This window comes from Pyrus communis, chromosome 8 (genome assembly GCF_041283825.1).
Source record: "Pyrus communis isolate YQ-2024b chromosome 8, ASM4128382v1, whole genome shotgun sequence".
Taxonomy (NCBI): domain Eukaryota; kingdom Viridiplantae; phylum Streptophyta; class Magnoliopsida; order Rosales; family Rosaceae; genus Pyrus; species Pyrus communis.
Window position 1 is genome coordinate 7521369 of NC_142572.1, and position 16567 is coordinate 7537935.

Genomic DNA, 16567 nt, shown 5'->3' on the forward strand with positions numbered 1-16567 from the left:
GTTGTTCTTGATATTTATATATTCTATAATCATGTTGTGTAATTAAGTTTATAGCTAGGGAATTCAATGTAGCCTTGCAAACCTACTTATGTTATTAAGTTAAAATATTCAAACTACCAATCTGTGTTCTTGTTTCATTCATTGGTTTTATAGTATAATTTGTTTGTTAATCTTAATGTTTGATCACCATTAGGGCTGCTATAGTACACATCATGCTTAATCTTGGTAGACATATGAATGAATGAAGAAACTGCTATGCATACATCCTACCATGTGATTTCTTTGGTTCTTGGAAGTTTTCTAGTTTTTAATGGATTCTTATTTGGTAATCTAAGTTGAACATCACAACTAGGTTGCAGATTAGGAGTACTTGATCACAACCACACATCAAATGGATGATCATAAATGAGTAAAACGAACCCTAGTTGCAGATTGGAGAGTTGAATGGGTTTTGACTTAATTTTTATGGAATTGACTTGTAATGGTGAAATCGGTATCCCTAGTTCCGTTCCCATCGTTTCTGAATCAATCTTTCATCTTTATCTTGTCTTGCATTTTAAGCTACTTTAGCGTTCAAAACAAAAATCTAAATTCAGTTTGCATTTTCATTGTTTAATTAGGGTTCTCATAAAGCTAGTAATTTGTAGAGGTCTAATCAGTCCCTGTGGTTCGACACCCTTACTTGTGCCATTATACTATCATTATATTTGCACTTGAAAGGAACACAACAAAATTTTGGCGCTTTTGTCGCGGACTAATTTCAGTCCCCTATAATTGTTTGGTTTATAAACCCTATATGTTTTTCTTTTCTTAGTTTAGAATTTTAATTTACATTTTAGGTTGTTTGCTTTCAGGTGGTATAGAGAGATGTATGGCGGATGTCCGTTATGTGCTAAAACTGGCCATCCTCTTCAATTTTGCCCAAGGAGAGACAAGTTTCCTATATTTGTCCGAGAGCATTCACACCGCATGTGTTTCTTTAGAAGCTCCAAATCAAGCATTTGCACCTCTTGGAGAAACTTTAATCTTATAGCCTCGCTTGGAGAAACTTTCATCATGACTCTTGGAGCAACATAGAAGCTCCAAATCAAGCATTTGCACCTTTAGCACAACAGGAATCCTTTGACACTACTTTGGAGGACAGTTTGAAGCTACTTGCTTAAAAAACTTTACAATTTCAACAATCAACGAGTAGCATGATTCAAGAACACTCTACTGCACTTACCAAGTTGGAAATTTAAGTGGGTCAGATTGTCCAAGCTATAAATGAACATCAATCTGGTGCTGATGATCAAGAAGAGAAGGAGGAACAACCAAAGGAAACTTTCTGTGCATATCTTCATAGTGAGGTTCCTGCGTTTTACGAAGATGAAGAGCCTTATAGTCCTCCCGAGCCATATATTCAACCAATTCCTTTTCCAGGGAGATTTGTCAAACAAAAGCATGATGAGTCACCCATAGATGTGCTTGGTGAAACTGTGTCGGACATAGTTTTTGAAGCTCTTCCTCTATCCTCTAATGTAATTGAATGTTTTTCAAAATCTATACCAGATTCTCCATGTTGTTTTACATCTTTTCATGTGCCATATTTGAAGTCTTTTGGAGATGATTTGCTGCCATATTAAGAGGAAAACAAATTGAACTTGGATGACAAATCATTCCTGCCCATTCACCATAAGAAAGAAGATTCGGAGCTAGATGATAAGATTGCTGCCCTGAACGAATTTCATTCATCCTTAGTAGCCACAAACTCATACATTGAAATCATTGCTCTAGCCACATCTTCAAAATTTTTTAAGGATCTGCTTCTTTGTAAGGAGAGACCAAAACACCATCACAATCATGTCCTTGCGGAAATTCAACGCACTATATTCAAAGTCCCTAAAAAAAAACCACTTCTTCCGACCAAGGTTCGGAGGTACCTTGACTTCCTGCCACTCTAGGCGTTCATCCATCATACCCACTGCGTCTTGCGTCGACATTAAAGAAAGCGCTTGCTAGGAGGAAACCTAGTTGGGTTTGTGTTCTTTCATTTTATTCGTGTATTTTAGTTTTATTTTATCTCCATTCGACACACTCTGCCTATTTGCACTGCATGCATTCCATTCATTTTTAAGCATTGAGGACAATGCTTAGTTTAGGTTTGGGGGTGTGGGATTGAAAATTTTCATTTGTTTTTAGTTTTGGTTAAGTTTGCCTTTGCTTACTAATGTGAATGTATATGAGGGCTACAGTGTTGTCATGAAAAAGTTTCGTATCTTATTTTTTTTTACAAAGCTGTTACTCTTGGAATTATGATGGTAAAAGTATCATGCTCAAATTCTGGAGACTACCCTAGTGAGTTATTTTGAGCCTATTTGCTTCTTTGAGAGGGTTTAAAGTGTTCTGCTCCTATCTTTTTCTTTCAATTTCACTTTAAATGATCTCATTATTTCTCTTTGATTGAATGCTAAGAATAGTCCTATGTTGCAGATACCATGTGTTTATTGTCACCTATGAATGAACTCATTGAGATGATGTTAGGCTATGCATGTTTTAACCACTAAAAGGCCTAATTCCCATCCCTTTGTGTGCTCCATTCACCCTTGTTGCAACCAAACACTTTTAGCCTAGTTCCTTCATCACCCACACCAAACCTTACCCATCTTAGCCCATTACAGCCATACCCTATAGTTTGGGGAATACCAAAGTGATGTAGTCAAAGATAATGATTGAGCTATACATCAAAAAAGTAGTGTGTACCGAGGTAACATGTGCTGGAATTACAAAATAAAAGAAGTTCCAAAATAAAAAGAGAAATGGAAAGAAAAAAAGAAGAAAAGAAAAAAAAAGACATGTCAAAGAAAATGCAATTTCCAAATCCTTTCACTATCATACATGGGACCTGGACGCCAAGAACAAATAACAAAGACCAATTCAAGTGAAGAGCTTGCTTATTTCATAACAAAGATACTTTGGTATGTCCCAAGCTTTAGTATTTCCTATCCTTTCTTACATAGCCCATAGCCTAAGCCTTACGTTATAACCCTGTAAAAGACCTAGCTGATCTTTGGGGATGTATTCATAGGTGATGGTAAGTATGTGTGTTATCCATATTCTTAGTGTTTGATTCATTTTATGAGATCTGTTCAAAAATTGTGCTTTTATTTCATATTTCATATGTGAGAATTTTGATTCCCTTTTACATAATTTCACTCACATATGTTTGTTAAGAGACTACACCTTATGATCTGAGTGAAAATTTGAGTGATATCTATGAGGAATAGAGTGAGGCGAATTCTATCTTTAGCATTTGAGTATGGTGTCTTTGAAGTCATGAGGCATGGAGTAATATTTTTACACTCTACATATGATACAATTCTTTGAAGTGGCAGACTTTTGGTTTGGATGTATGACTAAGCTTGTATTGGTTCTTATTAGTTTGTTTCAAGTATGCTTTAACCAATTTGTTTGCAGAGTCTATAGATCTTTGTGGGCATCATCAATGTAAACCCTTAGGAGACATAACTCCTCCGACTAGGGACACCTAGAGGTTGAAAGGCTTGTTGCACATGCTCATTGCAATCGTTTAGCCAACGAAAGTGGTATAGTTAGATTTTATTGTTTTTGTGTGTTTTTAGTTATAGTTTTGCTCGAGGACTAGCAAAAACCAGGTTTGGGGGTATTTGATGACTCATATATTTCATGCGTTTATACCATCCATTTCTAACCTCTTTGTGATGTTTTTGAGTTAAATTGGTTGTATTTTACCTTATTTTGTGTTAGTGGGCAATTACATGTATTTTAGGATCAATTTGAAGGCAAAAGAAGTGAAAACATACCATTTTTGGGGTTGACCCTTATTCAAACGTGGAAAGAAGTTTAGTGCCCTGTTTTGAAGCCCAAATAAAGAATCCAAGATGAATATGGCTTGTTAGAAGACCAGGAGTAGAATGGGAAAGGAATTGGAATATCTAGCTTGATTTGGAGGAGTCAAATAAGGAAAAACGTTCAAAACTTTGGCTTAATGGTTGGGATCACCTTGCAATCAGCGACAACCCAATTTAGCCTATAAATACTAGGGTTTCAGATCACTTTTTTACAAGCCCCCTTGGGGGTCGCCAAAAGCTCTCTCTCTCTTTTCTCTTTCTTTGGCCTTTCTTCCAGAAACAAAACCCTATTTCCCTTCACCATCCGCTACCATCGAAGAAATCACACAGTCGCGCTGTTCTTGAAGGATTTCAACATCAGAATTGCTTCAAGGGGGTTTCTTCTATGAACTTTAATTTCACTCATGTTGCTCTTGATATTTATATATTCTGTAGTCATGTTGTGTAATTGAGTTTATAGCTGGGGAATTTAATGTAGCCTTGCAAACCTACTCTATGTTATGAAGTTAAAATATTCAAACTACCAATCTATGTTCTTGTTTAATTCATTGGTTTTATAGTATAATTTGTTTGTTAATCTTAATGTTTGATCACCATTAGGGCTGCTTATGAATTATTTGATCAAGGTTATAGTACACATTATGCTTAATCTTGGTAGAGATGCAAATGAATAAAGAAACTGCTAGGCATACATCCTATCATGTGTTTTCTTTGGTTATTGGAAGTTTTCTAGTTCTTAATGAATTCTTATTTGGTAATCTAAGTCGAACATCACAACTAGGTTGCAGATTAGGAGTACTTGATCACAACCACACATCAAATGGATGATCATAAATGAGTAAAACGAACCCTAGTTGCAGATTGGAGAGTTGAATGCGTTTTGACTTAATTTTCATGGAATTGACCTGTAATGGTGAAATTGGTATCCCTAGTTCCGTTCCCATCATTTCTGAATCAATCTTTGAATCAATCTTTCATCTTTATCTTGTCTTGCATTTTAAGCTACTTTAGCTTTCCAAACAAAAATCTAAATTCAGTTTGCATTTTTATTGTTTAGTTAGGGTTCTCATAAAGCTAGTAATTTGCAGAGGTCTAATCAGTCCTTGTGGTTCGACACCCTTACTTGTGCCATTATACTATCCTTATATTTGCACTTGAAAGGAACATAACAGGTATCTGCCTGAGGCTATGTAATATTGCATGCAACTATGTTGGTCACGTTGAGGCCCATCGCTACCCAACCTCATTTATCATTACAATTAGTTATTGGGTCCTTAGAAAAGAATGGGAACCTATGCCTATTATGATTTTCCATTGATTACGTGCTACTTAGATCCCTTGACAAGAGATCTCGTTACCGCACCTTTTGAGGATTGTCACTTCGATGAGACAATCTTCCCATCGTTGGGGGGAGATAAGAATGCTGTGAATTGTCATGGATTACCCTCACTATGTCTTATTTAGATCCCGCACTACCCACTCTGAAACTGAAGTGCGTCGTATTCTAGTCTATGAAGCATTGCTCAAAGCATGCCAGATGCTTTTACCGATTTTTCAAAGGTGATGAGATAAAATATATCAGCTACAAATGCACTTGCAAGGATCAACGTACATACCATACATCGTAACATCACCCCAGAAGGACCTTACCACGTATCCCTATACATTGCGGCTAGCTAATCATCTGCTCCTACCCTGAAGCATGGCAGACCCCTTGGTTCAAAGGATTCATAACCCTAGAAGAGGAAAACGGCACAAACTAGTGAACTTTGTATGAATCCAACCATTGCCAACTCAACTTTTTCAATGCATGGGGTTATTCTAGACTATGGTGACTGTGGAGCCAAAAATAATCGACAAAAATATGGAGGCGACGCGTGAATTCTAGGGAAAAAAGGACAAAATAGATAATAATTCAAAACCTATTGCATCAATGCTCATCAAATCTTCTCCACAAGGTAACCCCCAAACCATTCCTTTTAAATTATATTAATTAGCTAATTAATTGATTTATTACCCAACTAATTTATTAATGAGCTCATAAATTCTGAATCACACCCAAAAAACCACCCAAGTGGCCGGTCCCCATCTCTCCCAAAGGGGCCAGCCATACCCCCTATAAATATCACCCCATTTTCTCCAAAAATCCAAGTTGAACCCTCTTGCAAAATTCTCTAAATTCTCCAAATACTTTTCCCTCAAAATTCTAACTTTGGCATTGGAGGTTCTTCGGCCAAAGCCCCCCCCATTCATCGTGGTCTCGTGAGGCTCTTGGCCTTGACCTAAGGTAATAATTGTTGGTGCTTTTATTGAGAGTCTTGATAAAACACTCATAGAAGACTCTCGCATTCAAGGTTTTTCGTTTTCTTGTTCACTTGTAGATTTTTCGTACATTCTTAATCTTGAACGACAAAGAGATTTTTCGTACATTCTTAATCTTGCCCTTCGAGTAGTAAAGTCATGCTAGACTTATACAACCACATATTTTTATGAAAGGTTAAACAAGCTAGTGTACATATACGAAGCTTTATCTACTGCCGACATGCTACGTAGTCGATAAGCTTAACCTCTGCCAAGCCGGGAACGACCTACACCAAGTACTGAAGTGTTATGATGCTTGTTACACAACCTACGGAATTGGAGAAAGCCAAGGCTAATAGCCTAGTGGTCATGTAGACTTGTCTGCTTCTGTAAGTAAGGTGTCCAGTTGTCGACCCTATGGCTAACAACTTTGCAAAGTTCTACACTAACACTTACGGTTGCACAAGCTACGCGACCTATCTGCTTATAGAAAAGTAGCGCGCCTGCCACTGGTCTATAAAGTTTAAAGGTTAGGGCATGAATAAAAGAAGTGAAGATGGAGAAAAGCTAAGGAAACAAGTTTATTAAATTTCTAGCAAAATTGAGAAACTACTAGCAAAGACTGAAGGAGTTCAAGCAACGCAAAAGCAACAAGGAAAACAAAGAAAATCCTAAAGACTACATAGAATACTACTCCTCAGTAGCTTGGACGTTCCACGACTACTTAATTGCCACACCTTCAGCAGCCATGGCACCCTCAGCAGTAACACCATCTAGCGCTTCATCCCCAGCTGCCCTGACCTAGGCACCAAATTCTTCGACTACTTCACCAATGGAAGCCTTAAAAGTAAAGGCAAGCAAGTCTTCCGGAGAAATAGAGAAGGTTTTGAAGTCTTTCCCAGCAAACTTGAAGTTAGACGGCCTACCAAAGAGATGACCTACATAACCCAGCTTGTAGAAATTGGGATGACTCTTTATAAGCAAAGCCTCGACCCCAGCCTTCTCACCCTTCAGCTGCTCGTTCTCATCAAGTAGACCAACATAGACGCGCTGCAACTCATCCACTTATTTCTTTAAACTTTTGTTGATCTTCAGCGTACCTTGGAGTTCCAACACTTGAGGTTTAAGCCTATCAACAACTTTCTTAAAGTGGATCACTTGGTTATAAGTAGCAATTAACTCTTCATCCTTTGCATAAGCAATGGAAAGAAGCTCAAAAACGGCACGTTCAAGATCTTGAATCTAAGGTATGTAACATCTAATCTCATTCTCTGCACTTTCATACTGAACTTGGATCATGTCAAGCCTAGTCTTCAAGTTAACGATCTCTTAGTGAGCGGTCTCAAGCTGCAGAGAGGTGCGGGCAGAGATGTTAGACCCCTTGAAAGCGACTAGCTTAGATCCTAACCTCTTGATCTTCTCGGCAGAAAAGTAAACTTCAGTTGCCACAACCTTTGCCACCTCTTTGGCAGCCTTGGTATCTTTTTGGCCAAAGAGCATAGACTTAACTGCCAGGATAGCCATCTTCTACATCTTGCAAGTAGAGCAATCTTTCTATACTCGGTCGTATGCTTTGCAAAGGAACTTGGGCAAACAACTTTTCTAGCGCCATCAACAAACTTGGCACAAACATCTATGTCTTCAAGCAGATCTGTTTTTAAAAGCACACAGATCTCAGCAGCCTCCTCAGAAACAGGCTTAGTAGATTTCTCACAGCTGCCCATACGGCCAGTCTCTCTAGCAGGCGACTCACTCTTAGCAGCAGAGGGAATGGGCCTTGGCGCCACTTTAGCAGCAGAGTCCACCTTATTGCTCTTCATAATAGCAATCATTTCCAAAGGTGAACTAGAATTGGCTCCCAACGGACGTCTTGGTACAGACTTCGGCATTGGGGGCATGACATGACCTCTATGTTGAACAATCCTATCAGCAATCATACTAGCCATTCTCGACATGGTAGGCGCTACAGGTTCAGATCTAAAAGCCTCAATTTTCTTCCTATTAGAAGAAGTCATGTCAATCACAAGCCTTTTGGCAGCAGGTGAACCCTCATGAGTAGTGGAGGAAGTCTTCAGTTTTTTCTCAACCGACATCTCTTGAGCAGGCTGGAAAGATCTATTATTTCCACCTTCATTCGTAGTAGGCTCCACGACAGTGATCAGATAAGCCAATGCATCCACTTTGATCTTTTTTACCTCATCTCTTAAGAACAACCCACATTTCTCCTATCGAATAAGACTAAGCAACTAACGCCATTCACAGTACTCAGCAGGGGAGCTTAACCCATACTGGCTTTTCCTTCATTTTTTTCTCTTAGACCAGCAGACAGGAGGCTGCATGCCCAGCATTCCAACAGCCCATGAGGCCCGCGACCTCCTTATTTCTCTCAATCGCCGGCTTGGCCCGAGTCAGGTCTAAGAGCCTAAAGGAATGAGCCATGCGGCTCACCTAGCATTACGGCCCAGCGCCTCAATCCACGGTCCCAACCGCACAAGCTACCCTTGGCTTTAGCCAAGTCAAGTAGCCTAAGCAGTGGTCCCTACCACAACACATCCTCGACCTATACTGAACCAACTCCTAGCCCCTGCCAGCCGACGTGCTGCACCACCCCGACGGTTACCCCGTGACAGCACTATCCAAGAAGAAGACAAGGAAAATTAAATTTTTCTTACCTTGGTACGGTGCAGAGAAGATGAAGAAAGCAACAAAAAACGGTCTTTTGCATGGGTAAGTGTAGAAGATTGCTAGGGGAGGGGAACAAATATCCTCTAGTTTTCTCTCTCTCTCTCTCTCTCTATCTCTTGTATGGTAGAATAAATTGCTCTTTGAAGTTGATTTAATCATCTACTTAAGGTAGACTTAAATAGACTTTAAAAGTGATTTATTTCCCTTTCCTAGAAGGATCTAATTTCCAATTAAAGAGGGAATCTACGTCAAAGTAGGAAACATTCCTATGTTTCCTAAAGCAAGAAAATCTCTACACCTGCTGCCTTTTCCTGTGAGTAGCCCAATAGGTGTGGGGACATTTTTGGAGCCAAATATAATCGAGAAAATATGGAGGCGACAAGTGGATTCTAGGGTAAAAAGGATAAAATTACCCTTGACGAATACCGGAACTCCTATGCGTGAGTAGTGGACAATCATGACTCAATCAAGGTCAAAAGTGCTAAAAATATGTAAAAATTCAAAACCTATTTCATCCATCCTCATCAAATATTCTCCACAAGGTAACCCCCAAATCATTCGTTTCAAATTATATTAATTAGCTAATTAATTGATTTCTTACTTAATTAATTTATTAATTAGCTAATAAATTTTGAATCACACCTAAAAAGCCACCCAAGTGGCCGGTCCTCATCTCTCCTAAAGGGACTGGCCACACCCTTATAAATAGCACCCCATTTTCTTCAAAAACCTAAGTTGATGAAGGAAAAATATTTTGTCCTAGCTAAGAACATGTGAGAACATTTGAACACATATGCAAACTAATAACACTTTAAAGTAGGCTTGCATTAAAAAAACAATTCTAAAACCCATGACTTTCAAAGCCTGGTGAATGGTGAAACACAAGACTCTTTAACAACATTAAAGAGAAGAAATGATTTTTAGATTCATTACCCTTGAAGCTCATCCTTGTTTACACAAAAGATTCACCCAAGTGGAGGGCCTTCAAGTCACCTCCTAGCTCCTTATATCTTCCTTGTGATTTTCTTCTTTTTGATACTCCTTTGCTCCTTGAGCATGTGAGGAAAGGATCTCCAAGAACACCAAAAGTTTGGTGTCTCTAAGTCTCCACACCAAGAATGAGGTGTGAAGATGAAATGGATGACTTAGAGGAAGTAAAGATTACTAGCTATTTTTCCCCTAAGTGGGCGGCCTCTATAGAGAAAAAAGGAGAAAAAGTTTCTTTTCTGTTGCTTCAAAGAAAACCCTAGTGAGAGAATGTCTATAAAGTTGCCTTTATACCACCTCACATGTGAGTAGCAAACTTGCAATTAAGCCAAGTCCATTACCACTTACCCTATGGCCGGCCATCCTATAGTTATTGGGCTAATTGCCCATTTTGTTTTAGTTGTCATACAACTTAAACATATTAGGCCTTGTGGACTAAAACCTTTTGGGGCCCTGAGACCCAAAACTAACTTGAAAGCCCAATACAAACCTTTCGTATAATTAATTAACTAATTAATTAATGTTGACCATTCCCAATTAAACCATTTAATTGTTTATCCATCTCATTATAATTTCTTCACTTTACTCGGTGTACGATCCATTAGGTTCCAATTAGCGAGGCAGTGGGTGATTGTTACTCTTAAAGATCGATTGTGAATTGAAACTACATTTCAATACTCCCTATGATGAAGATTAGTGTTTGCTAATCTTTAGGGCTTCCACAAACCATGAGTGACACCTAGCAGTATGTCATGGCTTCCCAAGCTAAGTAGAAGTGATTGGAGAACCTATCTAGTTACAATTACAATGCAATACGGTCTTTCTCTAATACAAAACTCTAAATCACATTGTTTGAGTGATAATTTGTTTCATACCTACTATCTAATGTGATACTTCTCTATATGATTCAATTGAATATGATTTGAAGCAAACTTCCCAAGTCATATTCGTATGCTTTGGCCAAAGACTCCCAAATCATATCTCAGAGTATTCTCCCTCCACCATGGAAGGTTAGAGATCCCTTGTTGTGCATTCATATGCTTACATGACTAGATAGCTTAACCCCAACAATGTTGTGGACACTCTTGATGGAATGCCTTTGACATGATTAAAGATCGAGGACCTAACCATTAGACATCTATGATGCCTCAGGTTAAAGGACTACTTTGCATATTGCAACTTTTGAGTTCTTACATGAGATGTATGTTTAAACTCTCTTTTGATCATAGTTCAGTGTATTAATTACCTTTTGAGCACCTATGTGTTTGCCTCAGTGTCCAACACTAAATGACTTGAAACTAGTCATACTCACACTTGAATTAACATAACACACTAACCTTAGCGGATTGTCAATGCCCAATTGGTAATCCTATGGCTAGGAGAGTTTTAAGAATGAACATAAGAGAAAGGTCTTGTTAATCTAACTTACTTAGATCACTTATCTCTTATATTAAATACATTCCTTGGATTCCCTTATTGCTTAATCACATAATACAATAAATAATGATTAACAATAAGCTTTGCCCTTCATTATACATATAATAGTTCAACACAATAAGTATTCCAAAAGCTATTACATTAAATGAATGGCTTTGTGGGCATACTTCCAATAGTTGAATCCTCTTTCAAAATTTTCTAAATTTTCCAAACACTTCATTGTGGGCGCGTGAGGCTCCCCTTGACCTAAGTTGTTAATTGTTTTTCCAGGTGCATTTTCATCCAAGAACAAGAAGGAAGAAATTTGCATCCACAGTGATGTCTTGACCAAGACAAATGTGCCTCTCAAGAATCGTTAGACTTTAGTCCATTATGCAATTTTGGGTGAGGTTTGGACTCAGGTTGAGATGATAGTCGACGATGCATTTACATACAAAGTAGCTACTGATATCATGTTAAACGATGACATTGAACCAAGTTTTGTTGATAAGTGTCGATGTAGAACTAATTGGTCAAACTAGAAACAAGCAATCCATGTAGAACTCGATTTGCTTGCGAAACACAAGGTTTTTTGGGCCATAGCTCCCACACCACCACATGTGAAATCCATTGGCTACAAGTAGGTTTTCGTGAGGAACCGTAATGAGAAGAATGAAACAGTGCGATATAAGGGACACCTTGTAGCACAGGGTTTTTCTCAACGCCTTAGGATTGATTACAAGAAGACGTATTATGCCATAATGGATATCAGGCCCAGCCCAGGCCCAGTGCCACTAGAGCAGCTATCCAGGGCCCAAAACTGAAGGAGGCACCAAAAAAAGAAAAAACCCCACAAAACTAGGTATATAAAAAAAAAATGTCCAGAGCCTAAATAGGGGTTGGAGGGCAACATCGCAAGTTTGACAAGAAATGAAAAAAAGGGCCCAAGTTTTAGGCATTATAAAAAAAATTAAAAAAAAAGATAAGACAAAACATAAGAGGGACCACTCGATCCCTAATTAACCCAAACTCCCAAATACTTCCACCCCTTTCCCGATTCCCCACCCCCTTTTGTTCCCCACTTCTCCCACTTCCCTGCTGCCATCCATGACTCCCTTTTCTTTCTCTCAATTCCATTGGCTAGAAGAGTGATTTATTGTTTCCTGAGTTGGCAACTCAACTGCAAGCTGTTGCGCGCAGCCAAACATAAGGTCCCTCATCCTTAGCTCAGCGCCCATTCACCATTGGGCATTGGCTGCAAGTGCATTCACTCACCACCAACCTTTTTGAGTTTTGAGGTAAACTAATTTTTAAAATGTGAATTATCAATTCATAATTTAATAAAAAATTTTGCAAGTCACATAGAATTATATGATAATTGATGTATAGAATTGTTGTTGATGATGAATTGAATTCTTGATTAATTGAATTATTTGATTGCATTTCAAACCCAGTTTTTAGGTTCAATTTTTATAATATGACTATGTGTTAGTGTTTTCATAATACATAATATGTGATGTAATGATAATTTTGGTAGGAAATGTTTGCAAACAAATTATCGAAGCCATGTCTTTTAGGAAACAATTATCTGGTAATATGAAAAGGAAAAAAAAAGGCAAAGGATGACGAAATTGCCGAAAGTTTAAGAGGATCTCTTAATAAATTTTTCTCTACAAAGAATGAGTCAGTTGAAAATTTGACAAAAAATGATGTTGGTGAAGAGTCACGAAATGTTGTTTGGGAGTCTCATGATCATGAAATTGGTGGTTATGTGGAGAAAGATGTTAATGATGAGTCTCATGACCATGAAAATGGTAGTGATTTAGAAGAAAATGTTGGTGATGAGTCTCAAGATCATGAAAATGGTGGTGTTGTGGTAGTAAATGTTGATGATGATCATATTGGTGTAGAGGAAAATATTGAATCTCCTGAACCTATTTTCCATTTAAACATTTATGATCCAAGAGTTTGGGATGGCAGAAAAGAGTTTGAATCTCCTGAAATGAGAGACTTACTTGTAGAAAAGGGACCAATTCGAGAAACTAATCTCACTTATCTTAAGGACAAACTCTCTAGAAAATTTTCCTCACACTACTATGATAGAAAATTACGAACGGGTGAAATTTATGACAGGAAATGGCTCGTTACTTAAAAGAGTTGGATAAAGTCTTTTGCTTTTGTTGTAAATTGTTTAAAACAATTGCCTCAAAAAGTGAGTTAGCATAAGATGGAATTATTGATTGGAGACATCTTGGTGAGAAGCTTGACCAACATGAAAAGAGTAAACAACATCTCACTAATTCAAGAACTTGGGTTGAATTGAAAAGTAGATTGATAGAAAATCAGAAAATTGACAAAGAATTTCAAATGCAAATCAATAAAGAGACAAATCATTGGAAACAAGTGATGCTTAGAATTATTGCTATTGTGAAATGTCTTGCCATACGTAATTTAGCATTTCGTGGAACAAATGAAAGACCTTATGAGACTTTAATGGCAACTTCTTAGGTTTCCTTGAAATGATTGCGGAGTTTGATCCAATAATGCAAAAGCATTTTCGACTCATTGAGAATAATGAGATTCATCACCACTATTTGAGCAATAAAATCCAAAATGAGTTGATAGCTACTTTAGCTTCAAAAGTTAAAACCGCAATCATTAAAAAGTAAAAGAAGCCAAAATTTTTTTTTATCATTCTTGATTGTACTCCTGATGCAAGTCATGTGGAACATATGACTTTAATTTTGAGATGTGTTGACTTGTCAAGTAAGTCAATAAATATAAGGGAGTATTTCATGGAGTTTTTTAGTGTGGAAGATACATCAGGACAATGACTTTTTAATGAGTTGTAAGATGTCCTAAAATCTCTTGATATTGATATTGATAATGTGAGGGGACAAGGTTATGATAATGGATCTAACATGAGAGGGAAACACCAAGGTGTCCAGAAAAGATTGCTAGACATAAATCCCAAAGCCTTTTACATGTCATGTGGTTCTCATTGTCTTAATTTAATAGTTAGTGATATGACAAGTTCATGTCTTAAAGAAATTTTTTTTTTTTGGACCATGTCAATGCATATATACGGTGTTTTCCAACTCTACAAAGCGTTGGAATATTTTGTTTGAACATCTTGATGGTTTAACTTTGAAGCCATTGTCAACTACTCGATGGAAAGTCACATTGAAAGCGTTAAAGCAATTAAATCCCAAGTAGCCCAGGATAGAAATGCTTTGTTTACATTGGTAGAAATTATTGAGTTGAGTAAAGATGCAGGATGTTTAGCATCAGGAGAACTTTCCAGTTTTAATTTTGTATTAAGTTTGGTTATTTGATACGACATTTTGTTGAAGATTAACATGGTGGACAAAAAATTACAATCTGAAGACATGCGTCTTGATGTTGCTGTAAAGGCATTGGAAGCACTTGTTACATTTTTGAAAACTATAGAGAAACTGGTTTTGCTTCTGCCATGTGTGATGCTAAAAAAATTGCACTTGATTAGGAAATTGACCCTGTTTTTCAAACTAAACGTCAGACCTAGAAAAAAGACATCATGATGAAGTTGATGGTAATGAGAGGGAACAATAGTTTGCTGAAGAATCTTTTAGAACATATTATTTTCTTGTTGTAGTGGATATTGCTCTTTCTCAACTGTAACACAGGTTTGAACAATTAAAGGTTTTTGAATCTATTTTTAGCTTCTTATTTGATGCAACTAAGTTAATTTCATTGGATGATCAAGAGCTAAAAGAAAATTGTATGAATCTTGAAGCATAGTTGAAACATGGAAATACCATGGATGTAGATGGAGTCGACTTATGTTCTGAATTACAGGTTTTGCAAATGATGTTACCTGAAGAAGCATTTCTCTTTGATAACCCGTGGACATCCATGGAAATAGTAAACTTTGTAAAAGAAACTGACATGTGTCCTAATCTCTTGATTGCTTATCGTGTACTGTTGACTGTACCTGTGACTGTGGCATTTGCATAAAGAAGTTTTCCAAAATTTAAATTATTAAAATCTTAGTTACGGACCACTATGACTCAAGATAGGCTAAATGGATTAGCAATCTTATGCATTGAAAAGGATGAGATTGTAGACTTGGAGTATGATGATATAATTGATGATTTTGCTTCAAAAAATGCCAGAAGACAATTTCTTAAAGGTTGAAATATCAAGGAACTTTGCCAGGATTGGTTCTATATGATTGTATTTTTGATTGCCGGGGTTTAGGTACTATGTCCTCTCCCTCCCAGACGGTTGCATATTTTCTCAAGTAATATAATTTGGGCATGAGGGCCTAGCAAAACTCGTCTTTAAAATAAGGGTCATTTTGGTTCCAATTTCTAATCAACCTAATCGTTAGACTGAAACCTTGTTTGTTTAAATATTTTGATCGAGGTCCTTAGCCTTATGTAAGAGATTTAACTCATGCATTTATGCATGTCCCACAAATTATGAAATTTAATCAAATCAAATAATATGTTTAGAATATAATAAATACTTAAAAGTCAATTTTAGAGTAATATTGTTCTTTACAAAAATTATAGCAAAAAAATATTGTACCCACATAATTATTAACATATTTTAAAAAATAACTATTGATATATTTTAAAACATAAAATAATACATATAATTAGCATGGGTACATTTAGTAAATTAAAAAATGGGTGCAAATAAATTAAAAATATGAGTACAAATACAAATAAAGGTTTAAAAAATATGGGCATAAAAAGAATTAATAAATGGGTACAAATGAAAACTGAAAGGAAATTGGTACAAAATAAAAAAAAAAGGGTTGCAAATTAAAAATAGGTACAAACTAAAAATAAAAATATATGATAAAAAATTTGGCCATATATTTGTGAATAGTAATCGCCCTTGGCCTTGCCCTTCCTCCTTCCAAACGGGTAGACTTGCATAATGACAATTACTGTTTAGAATGAATAATAATGACAATTTCATTACCCTTGCCCTCCAATTGCCCTTGCCTTCCACTAACAGGTAGAGATGCTCTAAACACGAGCTATTTTATACACTTTGCTCGCCATACTAGATTGACTTAGACATTAGATGGCCTTTAATTGGCACCATACCAGTGTTCCCCTATAGATCTTGCTTTCTGTAAGCTCTAGATGATGTTCTACCTGGTCACGTCGAGCTAGTTTTGAAGAATTGTCTGACTTCAGTCTCTAGATATCACCTTGTTCTTGAACCAATTTAAGCCATCAACATGAAAAATGATGGATAGAAAGGAGAAGAGTAAGGATGGTGGGAGAGATACAGAAGAAATGTACAAGGGA

General features: G+C 37.0%; 1 pseudogene; it reads left to right on the top strand.

Annotated features, from left to right (window-relative positions):
* Positions 1–14647: 14647 nt before the first annotated feature.
* Positions 14648–15254, top strand: LOC148694692 (uncharacterized; annotated as a pseudogene).
* The last annotated feature ends 1313 nt before the right edge of the window (positions 15255–16567 follow it).